Consider the following 17832-nt stretch of genomic DNA (forward strand, 5'->3'; position numbering starts at 1 on the left):
CCCATGGTGTGGGAATTGGAACTGCATGGGCTTTGTGGTCTTTTCACCAGGGCCAGAGACTTGCCTGACACTTCCTCCCACAACTTCCACAGTCTCCACAGGAGGCATCAATGGTCACAGGCACAGAAGCATCTTTAGAGCCAAGGTGCATGGAGAGGTGTGTCTGTCCATTTCCTCTCAAGGTGATGATCACCTGGCCCTGATGGCCTTGGACATGCCCGTGGAATCGTGGAGAATCATCACCCTGCAAGCAGAACAGGAGAGCAATGCAGTGTGAGAGAGCGTTGGGGCCAACGCAACCGCTCACCAAGCCTGAGCTCTGGGCACCCGTGTGCCTGGGGGGGGGTCGATTTCAGCTGGAAAATGAGGTGCCGTGAAGAAATGGAGAGAAGCCAGAGGCCTTCCCTGCATGACCCAGGGGCTGCTCAGTATTGCCGAGGAGAATGCGAACCCATCCCAGACAGGGGCCAGCAGAGCCGCGTCTCTGCCCAGGGGCTCTGCAGGGACCCCCATCACCTGCCTCCCACCCCTGAAAAGGCGCTGTTAGGGAGGAGTGTGGGAGCAAAGACCGTGGGGAGAAAGTCTGTCACCCAGCTGGGGCGGAGGATGTGGGCAAGGTGGGGCAGAGGATGCAGACAAGATGCATCAGTTCGGTTCCATTCCCCTCTGGAGAGGAAGCAGAGATTTCTAGCAAGCTCAGTCCTGGGTTCGAACTTTGCTTTCAGGAACCTGATCCAGACTCGCCGCTTGAGCAGCACTGCTGCCCCGAGGGGAGAGCCCCTAAGGTCTGTTCCCAGCTCTGAAGGAAACAGAGGGAAACTTCTGAGAGGATTTTCTGGTAGGATACCTGCACATCAGGATCACCACGGTGGGCAGCACGGAAGATCTGGAAAACCCTGGACATCCAATTCTGCTGGTAGCCAGAGATCTCATAATTAATTGCTGTGTCGGTGGTGGCACCTGTAAGGACAGGAGAGCAGGGGACTGCAAGAGGTCCCAGAGTGGGGACTTGGTGCTCGCACACTGCTTGTGCCAGCTGAGGGCAGGACTGCGAGAGAGGCTGAGAGCGCCGTTCCGGCCCAGCCTTGCTCTTGGAGCCCACGGAGCATTCCGGCTCCCCCACTTTGGAGAGCAGTGCCTGGAGCACAGGCTCCTTTGGGGAACGCTGCAGAAAAGAGGAGGGCAGGTAGACTGGGCTGCTTGTGTCCATACCAGAGCTTTTCCGGTCCCGCTGGAGCTCAGTGTGGGTTGCCAAAGTCGGGATAAGCCCTGTCCACAGAGCTGCAAGACCCTGCTGCTCAGCCAGGCACGGGGGCAAAGGCTGGGGTGCTGCGGCCACCCCCCCATCATCCCCAAAGCAACGCCTTCCCGGGGCTGCTGCAGCAGCGCTCCCTCGCAGGACGTGCCGGCCCCACCACAGTCACCCACCTCTGTCTGTCTCCGCGTTCCTGACGTGCACCAGGTCCAGCCAAAAAGAATAGCTGCAATAGAACCAAAAGGCATTGATCGGAGCGGGGTGGCCAGCGATCCCGGCAGGTGCAGTCTCCTGGCCGTTCCAGGGGTGGAGGGGACCAGGCTGGGGTCTCCAGGCGTGCTCGGTGCCCCGCAGCCCTGCCCCGTTCCCCCTCAGTGCTTCAGGGAGCACCCAGACCAGGCTCCATGGGCTGGGAGAGGCACCTCTCCATCACTCCCCCTGCACGGCTCTCCCCTCCGGCAATGCCCAGTTCAGGCTTGGGAATAGCTGCGCTCGTCTCCCGCCGACGGAGCGAGCCACTTGCTCCCATGGCTGGAGTAGCACCTCGGCCAGGACGCTGCTGCTCTGACTGGGAGGCCAAAAGCCAGTGCCGGGCATGGGCGTGCTCAGGAAGCACTTGGGCCACGTCCTGGCCCCAAAGGAAAGCTGGAAGCTGGCATGCAGCACAGCTGGGCTGTCGCCTTCCCAGGTTTGTCAGGAAAACTCACCGAGAAATAACAGGAGTGCCACAAGCAGGATTTTCGAGAGCTGCTCTCGCTGCAGCACTGTCTCTTTCCTGGAAAAGAGGGAGTCCGGTGGCTGTCAAGGGCCCAAGTCTCGGGTAAAGCCTTTCCAGGTGCATTTCCCTCCTGGGCCTGAAAAACTGCTGCTGGCAGTGAGGTGGCAGAGCAGCATCCAGGAGGAACAGGATTCCTCTCCACACCATTCAACACTGCCAGCAGCTCTTCCCCAAAGGAGGGGCTTCAGGAGCACCTTCCAAAAGGAAAGGAAGGGAAATCTATCGGGGAAGGGAAGGGAAGAGGTGGAGCAAATGAAGGCTTCTTTGCCACAGCCTCTCTGGTGTAGCCCTTGCTCTCTCTTTGGCTGGAAAGCAGGTCTGTTCTCCCTTGATGTCACAGAGATCTCACATGTGGGAGTGTGTCTGCTGAGGGGCTTTGCTCTTGGCTCTACCGGGGAACGGCCCCAGCACGAGCCGTGCCCGCGCTTCAGCGCCTGAGCGGGAGCCCCCGTCTGCTGGCGGGAGAACACCTCCTGCTCTCCCCTGGGCTTCCATTAGCCCTCAGACATCCCTGTTGTCCCCCACGCACAGCGGGAATGGATCGTACGTACACGGCAAAGATGCTGTTCCTCAGGCGGCTCATGAGGGAGGTGAGGGCACGGGCCACTTGGTCCCCGATGCTGCAGGCTGGCCCTGGGCAAGGAAACCAGAGCAAAGTGAGTCCCATCTCCTGAGGTCTCTTCTCCAGGAAGCTCCCTGGAAGCGGGGAGGCGAGCCCCGAGGGACACTCTCCCGCCGCGGGGCCTGGAGCGGGGCAGCCTGCCCTTCTGCTGCCCCTTGGGCCACGTGGCCAGAGCTCAGGCTCAGCACAGCTCCCCAGGGTCACCCCTGAGGACTTCACAGCCAGCAGCGGGGCTGAGCGTACCTTCCTGGCCCTCGGGGGCATTTTCCTGCTCTGCTAGTGTGTCAGTATTTTGGAGTGTGAGTTCCATTTCCAAGTGAATGTTTCTGGGGAGGAAAAAGGCACATTCTGTTTGTCCCCCAGCTCCGGGCTGTGGGAGCCGAGGCGGCACGAGCAGCCAGAGTGGATGCTCTTGCCAGAGCCTGGGCCGTCCCGGCAGCAGCCAGAGAGCGGCAGCCTGGGAGCTTCCAAGGCTCCCCGTTCTCCTTCCCTCATCCCTGGCTTCCCGAGAGCCCCCGCTGCCCCCGGCTTTGGGCCAGCAGAGCGAGCCCGGCTGGCAGCACAGCCCCAGCCCCTCCCAAGGGGGACTTGGCCACCCCAGGGCTTTGCTCCACAACCCCGCCGGATGCTTCCCGCTGCTCTGCACCCCACAGAGCGGCTTCGGCCACAGCCCTGCTCCCAAACCAAGCCCACACCCCAGGCAGGAGCTCCCTGCTTCCTACCCATTGCGGTTCCTGCTCCGCAGGGAATAAGGGCATTGCCCCTGGGACCTGCTCCGAGGAGCCTTTCCATACTGCCTGGCCTCGCATCACCACTTGGTGGGGAGTTAGTCCAATGACAGCACATAAATTGTAGAATCCAGCATCCCCTTTCCTGAAAGCCCTGTTCCCCACCGGCTCCGATTCTCCCAGTCCCCTGCACTGGGATCCACCCAGTGGGGTGCAGGGCACTGGGGCAGAACAGCCTTCCAAGAGTGTGTTGGGCCGTTCTCCTTCCCTCATCCCTGGCTTCCCGAGAGCCCCCGCTGCCCCCGGCTTTGGGCCAGCAGAGCGAGCCCGGCTGGCAGCACAGCCCCAGCCCCTCCCAAGGGGGACTTGGCCACCCCAGGGCTTTGCTCCACAACCCCGCCGGACGCTTCCGCGATGCTCGCACACCCACAGAGCAGCTTCGCCCACAGCCCTGCTCCCAAACCAAGCCCACACCCCAGGCAGGAGCTCCCTGCTTCCTACCCATGCAATGCCTCTGGATCAGGTTGCTCCAGGCCCCATCCAACCTGGCCTTCAACACCTCCAGGCCTGGGGCAGCCACGACTGCTTGGCACAGCCTGGGCCAGGGCCTCCCCGCCCTCACAGCAAAATGGAAAACCTTTCTACCTCCGGCCTCACCTCAGTCTCCCGAAAACCATCCCCCCTGGTCCTGTCCCCGCAGTTCCAGGAGCCCCTGCTTTCCTGGAGCCCCTGTTGGGGCCAGAAAGCTGTTGGGCCTTTGCAGAGCCTTCTCTTCTCCAGGCTGGACCCACCCAGTTCTCCCAGCTCCTCCTCCTACGGGAGGTGCTCCAGCCCTCAGATCATCTTGGTGGCCTCCTTCTCCCTGGGATCAGGACAGGCTGAGAGTTGGGCCTGTCCAGCCTGGAGCAGAGAGGGCTGCGGGGAGACCTTAGAGCAGCTTCCAGTGCCGCCAGGGGCTCCAGGAAGGCTGGGGAGGGGCTCTTGATCGAGGGGTGCAGGGACAGGCGAGGGGGAACAAGGTTAAGCTGAAAGAGGGGAGATTTAGAGCTTAGGAAGAAACGCATTCCTGTACGGGTGGGGAGGGCCTGGCCCTGGTTGCTCAGAGACATTGTGGCTGCCCCATCCCTGGAGGTGGCGTCAGTCCCCAGCCGACATCGTCAGCTCCGAAACCACGGGACAGGTTTCCAAGATCAGTTAAGTCTTCCATGGAGCATCCGAGGGACCCGAGGCTGATAAGCCTGGAGAAGAGGAGGCTGAGGGGAGGCCTCGTTGCTGTCTACAACTGCTTGAAATTAGGTTGTGCAGAGGTGGGCATTGGTCCCTTCTCCCAAGTGACAGGCGACAGGAGAGAGGCAATGGCCTCGGGCTGCACCAGGGCAGGTTCAGATTGGACATCAGGAAAAATGTCTTCACCAAAATGTTTCTCAGGCACTGACAGACACTGTCCAGGGAGGTGGTGGAGTCCCCATCCCTGGAGGGGTTGAATAGATGGCTGGATGAAATGCTCAGGGATCTGGGTTCGAAGTGGACAGGTACGCTTGGAGTTGATGAACTCCGAGGTCTTTTCCAACCTAACGATTCTATGATTTTTTTTTCCTCTGACCCTGGCCATTCCCCCCAAGTTATTACGACAGAGGAAGACTGGAAAGTCAGCCCCTGATTTCCATATTGACTCCCTCCCTGCAGGTCCCTGCAAGGAGAGGGAACAGATGTGCAGCAACTCCATTTGCTTGTGGCCTTCCTGGGAGCAGGCAAAGTTCTGGCAGGTCCAGCAGGCAGCTTGCTAGGCTTGTGCGGAGCTTCGTAAACCTTTGGATTTGGGATAAAGCTCCAGCAAGTCAACGCTTATTGCCAGGGAACCGCAAGCAGGATCCCAGCCGATTGTTGACCCTGTGTTTGTCCTGGACTCTATGAACTTGGACCCTCCTGAGGACTTTACAGCCAGCAGCAGGGCTGAGCTTCCTTTTGTTGCCCTCAGTGGGGTTTTCCTGCTCTGATGGTGTTTGGAGATTTTCCGAGTGTGAGATCCATTTCCAAGGGAAGTTTTCTGGGGGAGGAAGCGCCATAGCTTCGTCCCCACCATGTCCTCCCTATCCTGTCCCTTTGGCTTCCTTGGGATGGACCAGGAACCCTGCTGACTGTGCCGGAGAACACTCTCGGCACCCTGGGATGCCTGCTCTCAGCCCCATCTCTCAGGAGCTCTGAGGGAATGCTCCTGTGTCCCGGTTTATCCCCACCGTCCCGGTCATGTCAGCGGCAAAACCTGGGCAGCTTTTAGTCCCAAACACCCCCACCCCAGGAAAAGGGAAAGGAGAGAAAGGGAGCCTTGCAGGTTGGAAGCAACGTTAAACCTGTTTTAATGGGACAGAAAGGAAGCAAGCAGAATCACAAAAAGCTTTGTGTACACGGTCTCCAAGATGTTCCAGTTCCAATCCCATGCAATGCCCATCCATGGGGGTGTTCCAGGTTGGGTAGGGCCAGCCGATCCAGGAGGAAGTGTCCTTGCCCATGGTGTGGGAATTGGAACTGCATGGGCTTTGTGGTCTTTTCACCAGGGCCAGAGACTTGCCCGACACTTCCTCCAGCAACTTCCACAGTCTCCACAGGAGGCATCAATGGTCACAGGCACAGAAGCATCTTTAGAGCCAAGGTGCATGGAGAGGTGCGTCTGTCCATTTCCTCTCAAGGTGATGATCACCTGGCCCTGATGGCCTTGGACATGCCCGTGGAATCCTGGAGAATCATCACCCTGCAAGCAGAACAGGAGAGCAATGCAGTGTGAGAGAGCGTTGGGGCCAACGCAACCGCTCACCAAGCCTGAGCTCTGGGCACCCGTGTGCCTGGGGGGGGGTCGATTTCAGCTGGAAAATGAGGTGCCGTGAAGAAATGGAGAGAAGCCAGAGGCCTTCCCTGCATGACCCAGGGGCTGCTCAGTATTGCCGAGGAGAATGCGAACCCATCCCAGACAGGGGCCAGCAGAGCCGCGTCTCTGCCCAGGGGCTCTGCAGGGACCCCCATCACCTGCCTCCCACCCCTGAAAAGGCGCTGTTAGGGAGGAGTGTGGGAGCAAAGACCGTGGGGAGAAAGTCTGTCACCCAGCTGGGGCGGAGGATGTGGGCAAGGTGGGGCAGAGGATGCAGACAAGATGCATCAGTTCGGTTCCATTCCCCTCTGGAGAGGAAGCAGAGATTTCTAGCAAGCTCAGTCCTGGGTTCGAACTTTGCTTTCAGGAACCTGATCCAGACTCGCCGCTTGAGCAGCACTGCTGCCCCGAGGGGAGAGCCCTAAGGTCTGTTCCCAGCTCTGAAGGAAACAGAGGGAAACTTCTGAGAGGATTTTCTGGTAGGATACCTGCACATCAGGATCACCACGGCGGGCAGCACGGAAGATCTGGAAAACCCTGGACATCCAATTCTGCTGGTAGCCAGAGATCTCATAATTAATTGCTGTGTCGGTGGTGGCACCTGTAAGGACAGGAGAGCAGGGGACTGCAAGAGGTCCCAGAGTGGGGACTTGGTGCTCGCACACTGCTTGTGCCAGCTGAGGGCAGGACTGCGAGAGAGGCTGAGAGCGCCGTTCCGGCCCAGCCTTGCTCTTGGAGCCCACGGAGCATTCCGGCTCCCCCACTTTGGAGAGCAGTGCCTGGAGCACAGGCTCCTTTGGCGAACGCAGCAGAAAAGAGGAGGGCAGGTAGACTGGTCTGCTTGTGTCCATACCAGAGCTTTTCCGGTCCCGCTGGAGCTCAGTGTGGGTTGCCAAAGTCGGGATAAGCCCTGTCCACAGAGCTGCAAGACCCTGCTGCTCAGCCAGGCACGGGGGCAAAGGCTGGGGTGCTGCGGCCACCCCCCCATCATCCCCAAGCAACGCCTTCCCGGGGCTGCTGCAGCAGCGCTCCCTCGCAGGACGTGCCGGCCCCACCACAGTCACCCACCTCTGTCTGTCTCCGCGTTCCTGACGTGCACCAGGTCCAGCCAAAAAGAATAGCTGCAATAGAACCAAAAGGCATTGATCGGAGCGGGGTGGCCAGCGATCCCGGCAGGTGCAGTCTCCTGGCCGTTCCAGGGGTGGAGGGGACCAGGCTGGGGTCTCCAGGCGTTCTCGGTGCCCCGCAGCCCTGCCCCGTTCCCCCTCAGTGCTTCAGGGAGCACCCAGACCAGGCTCCATGGGCTGGGAGAGGCACCTCTCCATCGCTCCCCCTGCACGGCTCTCCCCTCCGGCAATGCCCAGTTCAGGCTTGGGAATAGCTGCGCTCGTCTCCCGCCGACGGAGCGAGCCACTTGCTCCCATGGCTGGAGTAGCACCTCGGCCAGGACGCTGCTGGTCTGACTGGGAGGCCAAAAGCCAGTGCCGGGCATGGGCGTGCTCAGGAAGCACTTGGGCCACGTCCTGGCCCCAAAGGAAAGCTGGAAGCTGGCATGCAGCACAGCTGGGCTGTCGCCTTCCCAGGTTTGTCAGGAAAACTCACCGAGAAATAACAGGAGTGCCACAAGCAGGATTTTCGAGAGCTGCTCTCGCTGCAGCACTGTCTCTTTCCTGGAAAAGAGGGAGTCCGGTGGCTGTCAAGGGCCCAAGTCTCGGGTAAAGCCTTTCCAGGTGCATTTCCCTCCTGGGCCTGAAAAACTGCTGCTGGCAGTGAGGTGGCAGAGCAGCATCCAGGAGGAACAGGATTCCTCTCCACACCATTCAACACTGCCAGCAGCTCTTCCCCAAAGGAGGGGCTTCAGGAGCACCTTCCAAAAGGAAAGGAAGGGAAATCTATCGGGGAAGGGAAGGGAAGAGGTGGAGCAAATGAAGGCTTCTTTGCCACAGCCTCTCTGGTGTAGCCCTTGCTCTCTCTTTGGCTGGAAAGCAGGTCTGTTCTCCCTTGATGTCACAGAGATCTCACATGTGGGAGTGTGTCTGCTGAGGGGCTTTGCTCTTGGCTCTACCGGGGAACGGCCCCAGCACGAGCCGTGCCCGCGCTTCAGCGCCTGAGCGGGAGCCCCCGTCTGCTGGCGGGAGAACACCTCCTGCTCTCCCCTGGGCTTCCATTAGCCCTCAGACATCCCTGTTGTCCCCCACGCACAGCGGGAATGGATCGTACGTACACGGCAAAGATGCTGTTCCTCAGGCGGCTCATGAGGGAGGTGAGGGCACGGGCCACTTGGTCCCCGATGCTGCAGGCTGGCCCTGGGCAAGGGAACCAGAGCAAAGTGAGTCCCATCTCCTGAGGTCTCTTCTCCAGGAAGCTCCCTGGAAGCGGGGAGGCGAGCCCCGAGGGACACTCTCCCGCCGCGGGGCCTGGAGCGGGGCAGCCTGCCCTTCTGCTGCCCCTTGGGCCACGTGGCCAGAGCTCAGGCTCAGCACAGCTCCCCAGGGTCACCCCTGAGGACTTCACAGCCAGCAGCGGGGCTGAGCTTACCTTCCTGGCCCTCGGGGGCGTTTTCCTGCTCCGGTTGATCAACAGTTTTTGGGAGCGTGATCTCCATTGCCAAGTGAATGTTTCTGGGGGAGGAAAAAGGCACATTCTGTTTGTCCCCCAGCTCCGGGCTGTGGGAGCCGAGGCGGCACGAGCAGCCAGAGTGGATGCTCTTGCCAGAGCCTGGGCCGTCCCGGCAGCAGCCAGAGAGCGGCAGCCTGGGAGCTTCCAAGGCTCCCCGTTCTCCTTCCCTCATCCCTGGCTTCCCGAGAGCCCCCACTGCCCCCGGCTTTGGGCCAGCAGAGCGAGCCCGGCTGGCAGCACAGCCCCAGCCCCTCCCAAGGGGGACTTGGCCACCCCAGGGCTTTGCTCCACAACCCCGCCGGACTGCTTCCCGCTGCTCTGCACCCCACAGAGCGGCTTCGGCCACAGCCCTGCTCCCAAACCAAGCCCACACCCCAGGCAGGAGCTCCCTGCTTCCTACCCATTGCGGTTCCTGCTCCGCAGGGAATAAGGGCATTGCCCCTGGGACCTGCTCCGAGGAGCCTTTCCATACTGCCTGGCCTCGCATCACCACTTGGTGGGGAGTTAGTCCAATGACAGCACATAAATTGTAGAATCCAGCATCCCCTTTCCTGAAAGCCCTGTTCCCCACCGGCTCCGATTCTCCCAGTCCCCTGCACTGGGATCCACCCAGTGGGGTGCAGGGCACTGGGGCAGAACAGCCTTCCAAGAGTGTGTTGGGCCGTTCTCCTTCCCTCATCCCTGGCTTCCCGAGAGCCCCCGCTGCCCCCGGCTTTGGGCCAGCAGAGCGAGCCCGGCTGGCAGCACAGCCCCAGCCCCTCCCAAGGGGGACTTGGCCACCCCAGGGCTTTGCTCCACAACCCCGCCGGACGCTTCCGCGATGCTCCACACCACACAGAGCGGCTTCGGCCACAGCCCTGCTCCCAAACCAAGCCCACACCCCAGGCAGGAGCTCCCTGCTTCCTACCCATGCAATGCCTCTGGATCAGGTTGCTCCAAGCCCCATCCAACCTGGCCTTCAACACCTCCAGGCCTGGGGCAGCCACGACTGCTTGGCACAGCCTGGGCCAGGGCCTCCCCGCCCTCACAGCAAAATGGAAAACCTTTCTACCTCCGGCCTCACCTCAGTCTCCCGAAAACCATCCCCCCTGGTCCTGTCCCCGCAGTTCCAGGAGCCCCTGCTTTCCTGGAGCCCCTGTTGGGGCCAGAAAGCTGTTGGGCCTTTGCAGAGCCTTCTCTTCTCCAGGCTGGACCCACCCAGTTCTCCCAGCTCCTCCTCCTATGGGAGGTGCTCCAGCCCTCAGATCATCTTGGTGGCCTCCTTCTCCCTGGGATCAGGACAGGCTGAGAGTTGGGCCTGTCCAGCCTGGAGCAGAGAGGGCTGCGGGGAGACCTTAGAGCAGCTTCCAGTGCTGCCAGGGGCTCCAGGAAGGCTGGGGAGGGGCTCTTGATCGAGGGGTGCAGGGACAGGCGAGGGGGAACAAGGTTAAGCTGAAAGAGGGGAGATTTAGAGCTTAGGAAGAAACGCATTCCTGTACGGGTGGGGAGGGCCTGGCCCTGGTTGCTCAGAGACATTGTGGCTGCCCCATCCCTGGAGGTGGCGTCAGTCCCCAGCCGACATCGTCAGCTCCGAAACCACGGGACAGGTTTCCAAGATCAGTTAAGTCTTCCATGGAGCATCCGAGGGACCCGAGGCTGATAAGCCTGGAGAAGAGGAGGCTGAGGGGAGGCCTCGTTGCTGTCTACAACTGCTTGAAATTAGGTTGTGCAGAGGTGGGCATTGGTCCCTTCTCCCAAGTGACAGGCGACAGGAGAGAGGCAATGGCCTCGGGCTGCACCAGGGCAGGTTCAGATTGGACATCAGGAAAAATGTCTTCACCGAAATGTTTCTCAGGCACTGACAGACACTGTCCAGGGAGGTGGTGGAGTCCCCATCCCTGGAGGGGTTGAATAGATGGCTGGATGAAATGCTCAGGGATCTGGGTTCGAAGTGGACAGGTACGCTTGGAGTTGATGAACTCCGAGGTCTTTTCCAACCTAACGATTCTATGATTTTTTTTTCCTCTGACCCTGGCCATTCCCCCCAAGTTATTACGACAGAGGAAGACTGGAAAGTCAGCCCCTGATTTCCATATTGACTCCCTCCCTGCAGGTCCCTGCAAGGAGAGGGAACAGATGTGCAGCAACTCCATTTGCTTGTGGCCTTCCTGGGAGCAGGCAAAGTTCTGGCAGGTCCAGCAGGCAGCTTGCTAGGCTTGTGCGGAGCTTCGTAAACCTTTGGATTTGGGATAAAGCTCCAGCAAGTCAACGCTTATTGCCAGGGAACCGCAAGCAGGATCCCAGCCGATTGTTGACCCTGTGTTTGTCCTGGACTCTACGAACTTGGACCCTCCTGAGGACTTTACAGCCAGCAGCAGGGCTGAGCTTCCTTTTGTTGCCCTCAGTGGGGTTTTCCTGCTCTGATGGTGTTTGGAGAATTTCCGAGTGTGAGATCCATTTCCAAGGGAAGTTTTCTGGGGGAGGAAGCGCCATAGCTTCGTCCCCACCATGTGCTCCCTATCCTGTCCCTTTGGCTTCCTTGGGATGGACCAGGAACCCTGCTGACTGTGCCGGAGAACACTCTCGGCACCCTGGGATGCCTGCTCTCAGCCCCATCTCTCAGGAGCTCTGAGGGAATGCTCCTGTGTCCCGGTTTATCCCCACCGTCCCGGTCATGTCAGCGGCAAAACCTGGGCAGCTTTTAGTCCCAAACACCCCCACCCCAGGAAAAGGGAAAGGAGAGAAAGGGAGGCTTGCAGGTTGGAAGCAACGTTAAACCTGTTTTAATGGGACAGAAAGGAAGCAAGCAGAATCACAAAAAGCTTTGTGTACACGGTACTCCAAGATGTTCCAGTTCCAATCCCATGCAATGCCCATCCATGGGGGTGTTCCAGGTTGGGTAGGGCCAGCCGATCCAGGAGGAAGTGTCCTTGCCCATGGTGTGGGAATTGGAACTGCATGGGCTTTGTGGTCTTTTCACCAGGGCCAGAGACTTGCCTGACACTTCCTCCCACAACTTCCACAGTCTCCACAGGAGGCATCAATGGTCACAGGCACAGAAGCATCTTTAGAGCCAAGGTGCATGGAGAGGTGCGTCTGTCCATTTCCTCTCAAGGTGATGATCACCTGGCCCTGATGGCCTTGGACATGCCCGTGGAATCCTGGAGAATCATCACCCTGCAAGCAGAACAGGAGAGCAATGCAGTGTGAGAGAGCGTTGGGGCCAACGCAACCGCTCACCAAGCCTGAGCTCTGGGCACCCGTGTGCCTGGGGGGGGTCGATTTCAGCTGGAAAATGAGGTGCCGTGAAGAAATGGAGAGAAGCCAGAGGCCTTCCCTGCATGACCCAGGGGCTGCTCAGTATTGCCGAGGAGAATGCGAACCCATCCCAGACAGGGGCCAGCAGAGCCGCGTCTCTGCCCAGGGGCTCTGCAGGGACCCCCATCACCTGCCTCCCACCCCTGAAAAGGCGCTGTTAGGGAGGAGTGTGGGAGCAAAGACCGTGGGGAGAAAGTCTGTCACCCAGCTGGGGCGGAGGATGTGGGCAAGGTGGGGCAGAGGATGCAGACAAGATGCATCAGTTCGGTTCCATTCCCCTCTGGAGAGGAAGCAGAGATTTCTAGCAAGCTCAGTCCTGGGTTCGAACTTTGCTTTCAGGAACCTGATCCAGACTCGCCGCTTGAGCAGCACTGCTGCCCTGAGGGGAGAGCCCTTAAGGTCTGTTCCCAGCTCTGAAGGAAACAGAGGGAAACTTCTGAGAGGATTTTCTGGTAGGATACCTGCACATCAGGATCACCACGGTGGGCAGCACGGAAGATCTGGAAAACCCTGGACATCCAATTCTGCTTGTAGCCAGAGATCTCATAATTAATTGCTGTGTCGGTGGTGGCACCTGTAAGGACAGGAGAGCAGGGGACTGCAAGAGGTCCCAGAGTGGGGACTTGGTGCTCGCACACTGCTTGTGCCAGCTGAGGGCAGGACTGCGAGAGAGGCTGAGAGCGCCGTTCCGGCCCAGCCTTGCTCTTGGAGCCCACGGAGCATTCCAGCTCCCCCACTTTGGAGAGCAGTGCCTGGAGCACAGGCTCCTTTGGCGAACGCAGCAGAAAAGAGGAGGGCAGGTAGACTGGTCTGCTTGTGTCCATACCAGAGCTTTTCCGGTCCCGCTGGAGCTCAGTGTGGGTTGCCAAAGTCGGGATAAGCCCTGTCCACAGAGCTGCAAGACCCTGCTGCTCAGCCAGGCACGGGGGCAAAGGCTGGGGTGCTGCGGCCACCCCCCCATCATCCCCAAGCAACGCCTTCCCGGGGCTGCTGCAGCAGCGCTCCCTCGCAGGACGTGCCGGCCCCACCACAGTCACCCACCTCTGTCTGTCTCCGCGTTCCTGACGTGCACCAGGTCCAGCCAAAAAGAATAGCTGCAATAGAACCAAAAGGCATTCGATCGGAGCGGGGTGGCCAGCGATCCCGGCAGGTGCAGTCTCCTGGCCGTTCCAGGGGTGGAGGGGACCAGGCTGGGGTCTCCAGGCGTGCTCGGTGCCCCGCAGCCCTGCCCCGTTCCCCCTCAGTGCTTCAGGGAGCACCCAGACCAGGCTCCATGGGCTGGGAGAGGCACCTCTCCATCGCTCCCCCTGCACGGCTCTCCCCTCCGGCAATCCCCAGTTCAGGCTTGGGAATAGCTGCGCTCGTCTCCCGCCGACGGAGCGAGCCACTTGCTCCCATGGCTGGAGTAGCACCTCGGCCAGGACGCTGCTGGTCTGACTTGGAGGCCAAAAGCCAGTGCCGGGCATGGGCGTGCTCAGGAAGCACTTGGGCCACGTCCTGGCCCCAAAGGAAAGCTGGAAGCTGGCATGCAGCACAGCTGGGCTGTCGCCTTCCCAGGTTTGTCAGGAAAACTCACCGAGAAATAACAGGAGTGCCACAAGCAGGATTTTCGAGAGCTGCTCTCGCTGCAGCACTGTCTCTTTCCTGGAAAAGAGGGAGTCCGGTGGCTGTCAAGGGCCCAAGTCTCGGGTAAAGCCTTTCCAGGTGCATTTCCCTCCTGGGCCTGAAAAACTGCTGCTGGCAGTGAGGTGGCAGAGCAGCATCCAGGAGGAACAGGATTCCTCTCCACACCATTCAACACTGCCAGCAGCTCTTCCCCAAAGGAGGGGCTTCAGGAGCACCTTCCAAAAGGAAAGGAAGGGAAATCTATCGGGGAAGGGAAGGGAAGGGAAGGGAAGAGGTGGAGCAAATGAAGGCTTCTTTGCCACAGCCTCTCTGGTGTAGCCCTTGCTCTCTCTTTGGCTGGAAAGCAGGTCTGTTCTCCCTTGATGTCACAGAGATCTCACATGTGGGAGTGTGTCTGCTGAGGGGCTTTGCTCTTGGCTCTACCGGGGAACGGCCCCAGCACGAGCCGTGCCCGCGCTTCAGCGCCTGAGCGGGAGCCCCCGTCTGCTGGCGGGAGAACACCTCCTGCTCTCCCCTGGGCTTCCATTAGCCCTCAATCATCCCTGTTGTCACCCACGCACAGCGGGAATGGATCGTACGTACACGGCAAAGATGCTGTTCCTCAGGCGGCTCATGAGGGAGGTGAGGGCACGGGCCACTTGGTCCCCGATGCTGCAGGCTGGCCCTGGGCAAGGGAACCAGAGCAAAGTGAGTCCCATCTCCTGAGGTCTCTTCTCCAGGAAGCTCCCTGGAAGCGGGGAGGCGAGCCCCGAGGGACACTCTCCCGCCGCGGGGCCTGGAGCGGGGCAGCCTGCCCTTCTGCTGCCCCTTGGGCCACGTGGCCAGAGCTCAGGCTCAGCACAGCTCCCCAGGGTCACCCCTGAGGACTTCACAGCCAGCAGCGGGGCTGAGCTTACCTTCCTGGCCCTCGGGGGCGTTTTCCTGCTCCGGTTGATCAACAGTTTTTGGGAGCGTGATCTCCATTGCCAAGTGAATGTTTCTGGGGGAGGAAAAAGGCACATTCTGTTTGTCCCCCAGCTCCGGGCTGTGGGAGCCGAGGCGGCACGAGCAGCCAGAGTGGATGCTCTTGCCAGAGCCTGGGCCGTCCCGGCAGCAGCCAGAGAGCGGCAGCCTGGGAGCTTCCAAGGCTCCCCGTTCTCCTTCCCTCATCCCTGGCTTCCCGAGAGCCCCCGCTGCCCCCGGCTTTGGGCCAGCAGAGCGAGCCCGGCTGGCAGCACAGCCCCAGCCCCTCCCAAGGGGGACTTGGCCACCCCAGGGATTTGCTCCACAACCCCGCCGGACGCTTCCCGCTGCTCTGCACCCCACAGAGCGGCTTCGGCCACAGCCCTGCTCCCAAACCAAGCCCACACCCCAGGCAGGAGCTCCCTGCTTCCTACCCATGCAATGCCTCTGGATCAGGTTGCTCCAAGCCCCATCCAACCTGGCCTTCAACACCTCCAGGCCTGGGGCAGCCACGACTGCTTGGCACAGCCTGGGCCAGGGCCTCCCCGCCCTCACAGCAAAATGGAAAACCTTTCTACCTCCGGCCTCACCTCAGTCTCCCGAAAACCATCCCCCCTGGTCCTGTCCCCGCAGTTCCAGGAGCCCCTGCTTTCCTGGAGCCCCTGTTGGGGCCAGAAAGCTGTTGGGCCTTTGCAGAGCCTTCTCTTCTCCAGGCTGGACCCACCCAGTTCTCCCAGCTCCTCCTCCTATGGGAGGTGCTCCAGCCCTCAGATCATCTTGGTGGCCTCCTTCTCCCTGGGATCAGGACAGGCTGAGAGTTGGGCCTGTCCAGCCTGGAGCAGAGAGGGCTGCGGGGAGACCTTAGAGCAGCTTCCAGTGCCGCCAGGGGCTCCAGGAAGGCTGGGGAGGGGCTCTTGATCGAGGGGTGCAGGGACAGGCGAGGGGGAACAAGGTTAAGCTGAAAGAGGGGAGATTTAGAGCTTAGGAAGAAACGCATTCCTGTACGGGTGGGGAGGGCCTGGCCCTGGTTGCTCAGAGACATTGTGGCTGCCCCATCCCTGGAGGTGGCGTCAGTCCCCAGCCGACATCGTCAGCTCCGAAACCACGGGACAGGTTTCCAAGATCAGTTAAGTCTTCCATGGAGCATCCGAGGGACCCGAGGCTGATAAGCCTGGAGAAGAGGAGGCTGAGGGGAGGCCTCGTTGCTGTCTACAACTGCTTGAAATTAGGTTGTGCAGAGGTGGGCGTTGGTCCCTTCTGCCAAGTGACAGGCGACAGGAGAGAGGCAATGGCCTCGGGCTGCACCAGGGCAGGTTCAGATTGGACATCAGGAAAAATGTCTTCACCGAAATGTTTCTCAGGCACTGACAGACACTGTCCAGGGAGGTGGTGGAGTCCCCATCCCTGGAGGGGTTGAATAGATGGCTGGATGAAATGCTCAGGGATCTGGGTTCGAAGTGGACGGGTACGCTTGGAGTTGATGAACTCCGAGGTCTTTTCCAACCTAACGATTCTATGATTTTTTTTTCCTCTGACCCTGGGCATTCCCCCCAAGTTATTACGACAGAGGAAGACTGGAAAGTCAGCCCCTGATTTCCATATTGACTCCCTCCCTGCAGGTCCCTGCAAGGAGAGGGAACAGATGTGCAGCAACTCCATTTGCTTGTGGCCTTCCTGGGAGCAGGCAAAGTTCTGGCAGGTCCAGCAGGCAGCTTGCTAGGCTTGTGCGGAGCTTCGTAAACCTTTGGATTTGGGATAAAGCTCCAGCAAGTCAACGCTTATTGCCAGGGAACCGCAAGCAGGATCCCAGCCGATTGTTGACCCTGTGTTTGTCCTGGACTCTACGAACTTGGACCCTCCTGAGGACTTTACAGCCAGCAGCAGGGCTGAGCTTCCTTTTGTTGCCCTCAGTGGGGTTTTCCTGCTCTGATGGTGTTTGGAGAATTTCCGAGTGTGAGATCCATTTCCAAGGGAAGTTTTCTGGGGGAGGAAGCGCCATAGCTTCGTCCCCACCATGTCCTCCCTATCCTGTCCCTCTGGCTTCCTTGGGATGGACCAGGAACGCTGCTGACTGTGCCGGAGAACACTCTCGGCACCCTGGGATGCCTGCTCTCAGCCCCATCTCTCAGGAGCTCTGAGGGAATGCTCCTGTGTCCCGGTTTATCCCCACCGTCCCGGTCATGTCAGCGGCAAAACCTGGGCAGCTTTTAGTCCCAAACACCCCCACCCCAGGAAAAGGGAAAGGAGAGAAAGGGAGGCTTGCAGGTTGGAAGCAACGTTAAACCTGTTTTAATGGGACAGAAAGGAAGCAAGCAGAATCACAAAAAGCTTTGTGTACACGGTACTCCAAGATGTTCCAGTTCCAATCCCATGCAATGCCCATCCATGGGGGTGTTCCAGGTTGGGTAGGGCCAGCCGATCCAGGAGGAAGTGTCCTTGCCCATGGTGTGGGAATTGGAACTGCATGGGCTTTGTGGTCTTTTCACCAGGGCCAGAGACTTGCCCGACACTTCCTCCCACAACTTCCACAGTCTCCACAGGAGGCATCAATGGTCACAGGCACAGAAGCATCTTTAGAGCCAAGGTGCATGGAGAGGTGCGTCTGTCCATTTCCTCTCAAGGTGATGATCACCTGGCCCTGATGGCCTTGGACATGCCCGTGGAATCCTGGAGAATCATCACCCTGCAAGCAGAACAGGAGAGCAATGCAGTGTGAGAGAGCGTTGGGGCCAACGCAACCGCTCACCAAGCCTGAGCTCTGGGCACCCGTGTGCCTGGGGGGGGTCGATTTCAGCTGGAAAATGAGGTGCCGTGAAGAAATGGAGAGAAGCCAGAGGCCTTCCCTGCATGACCCAGGGGCTGCTCAGTATTGCCGAGGAGAATGCGAACCCATCCCAGACAGGGGCCAGCAGAGCCGCGTCTCTGCCCAGGGGCTCTGCAGGGACCCCCATCACCTGCCTCCCACCCCTGAAAAGGCGCTGTTAGGGAGGAGTGTGGGAGCAAAGACCGTGGGGAGAAAGTCTGTCACCCAGCTGGGGCGGAGGATGTGGGCAAGGTGGGGCAGAGGATGCAGACAAGATGCATCAGTTCGGTTCCATTCCC

Source organism: Cuculus canorus, chromosome 24 (genome assembly GCF_017976375.1).
Source record: "Cuculus canorus isolate bCucCan1 chromosome 24, bCucCan1.pri, whole genome shotgun sequence".
Classification (NCBI taxonomy): domain Eukaryota; kingdom Metazoa; phylum Chordata; class Aves; order Cuculiformes; family Cuculidae; genus Cuculus; species Cuculus canorus.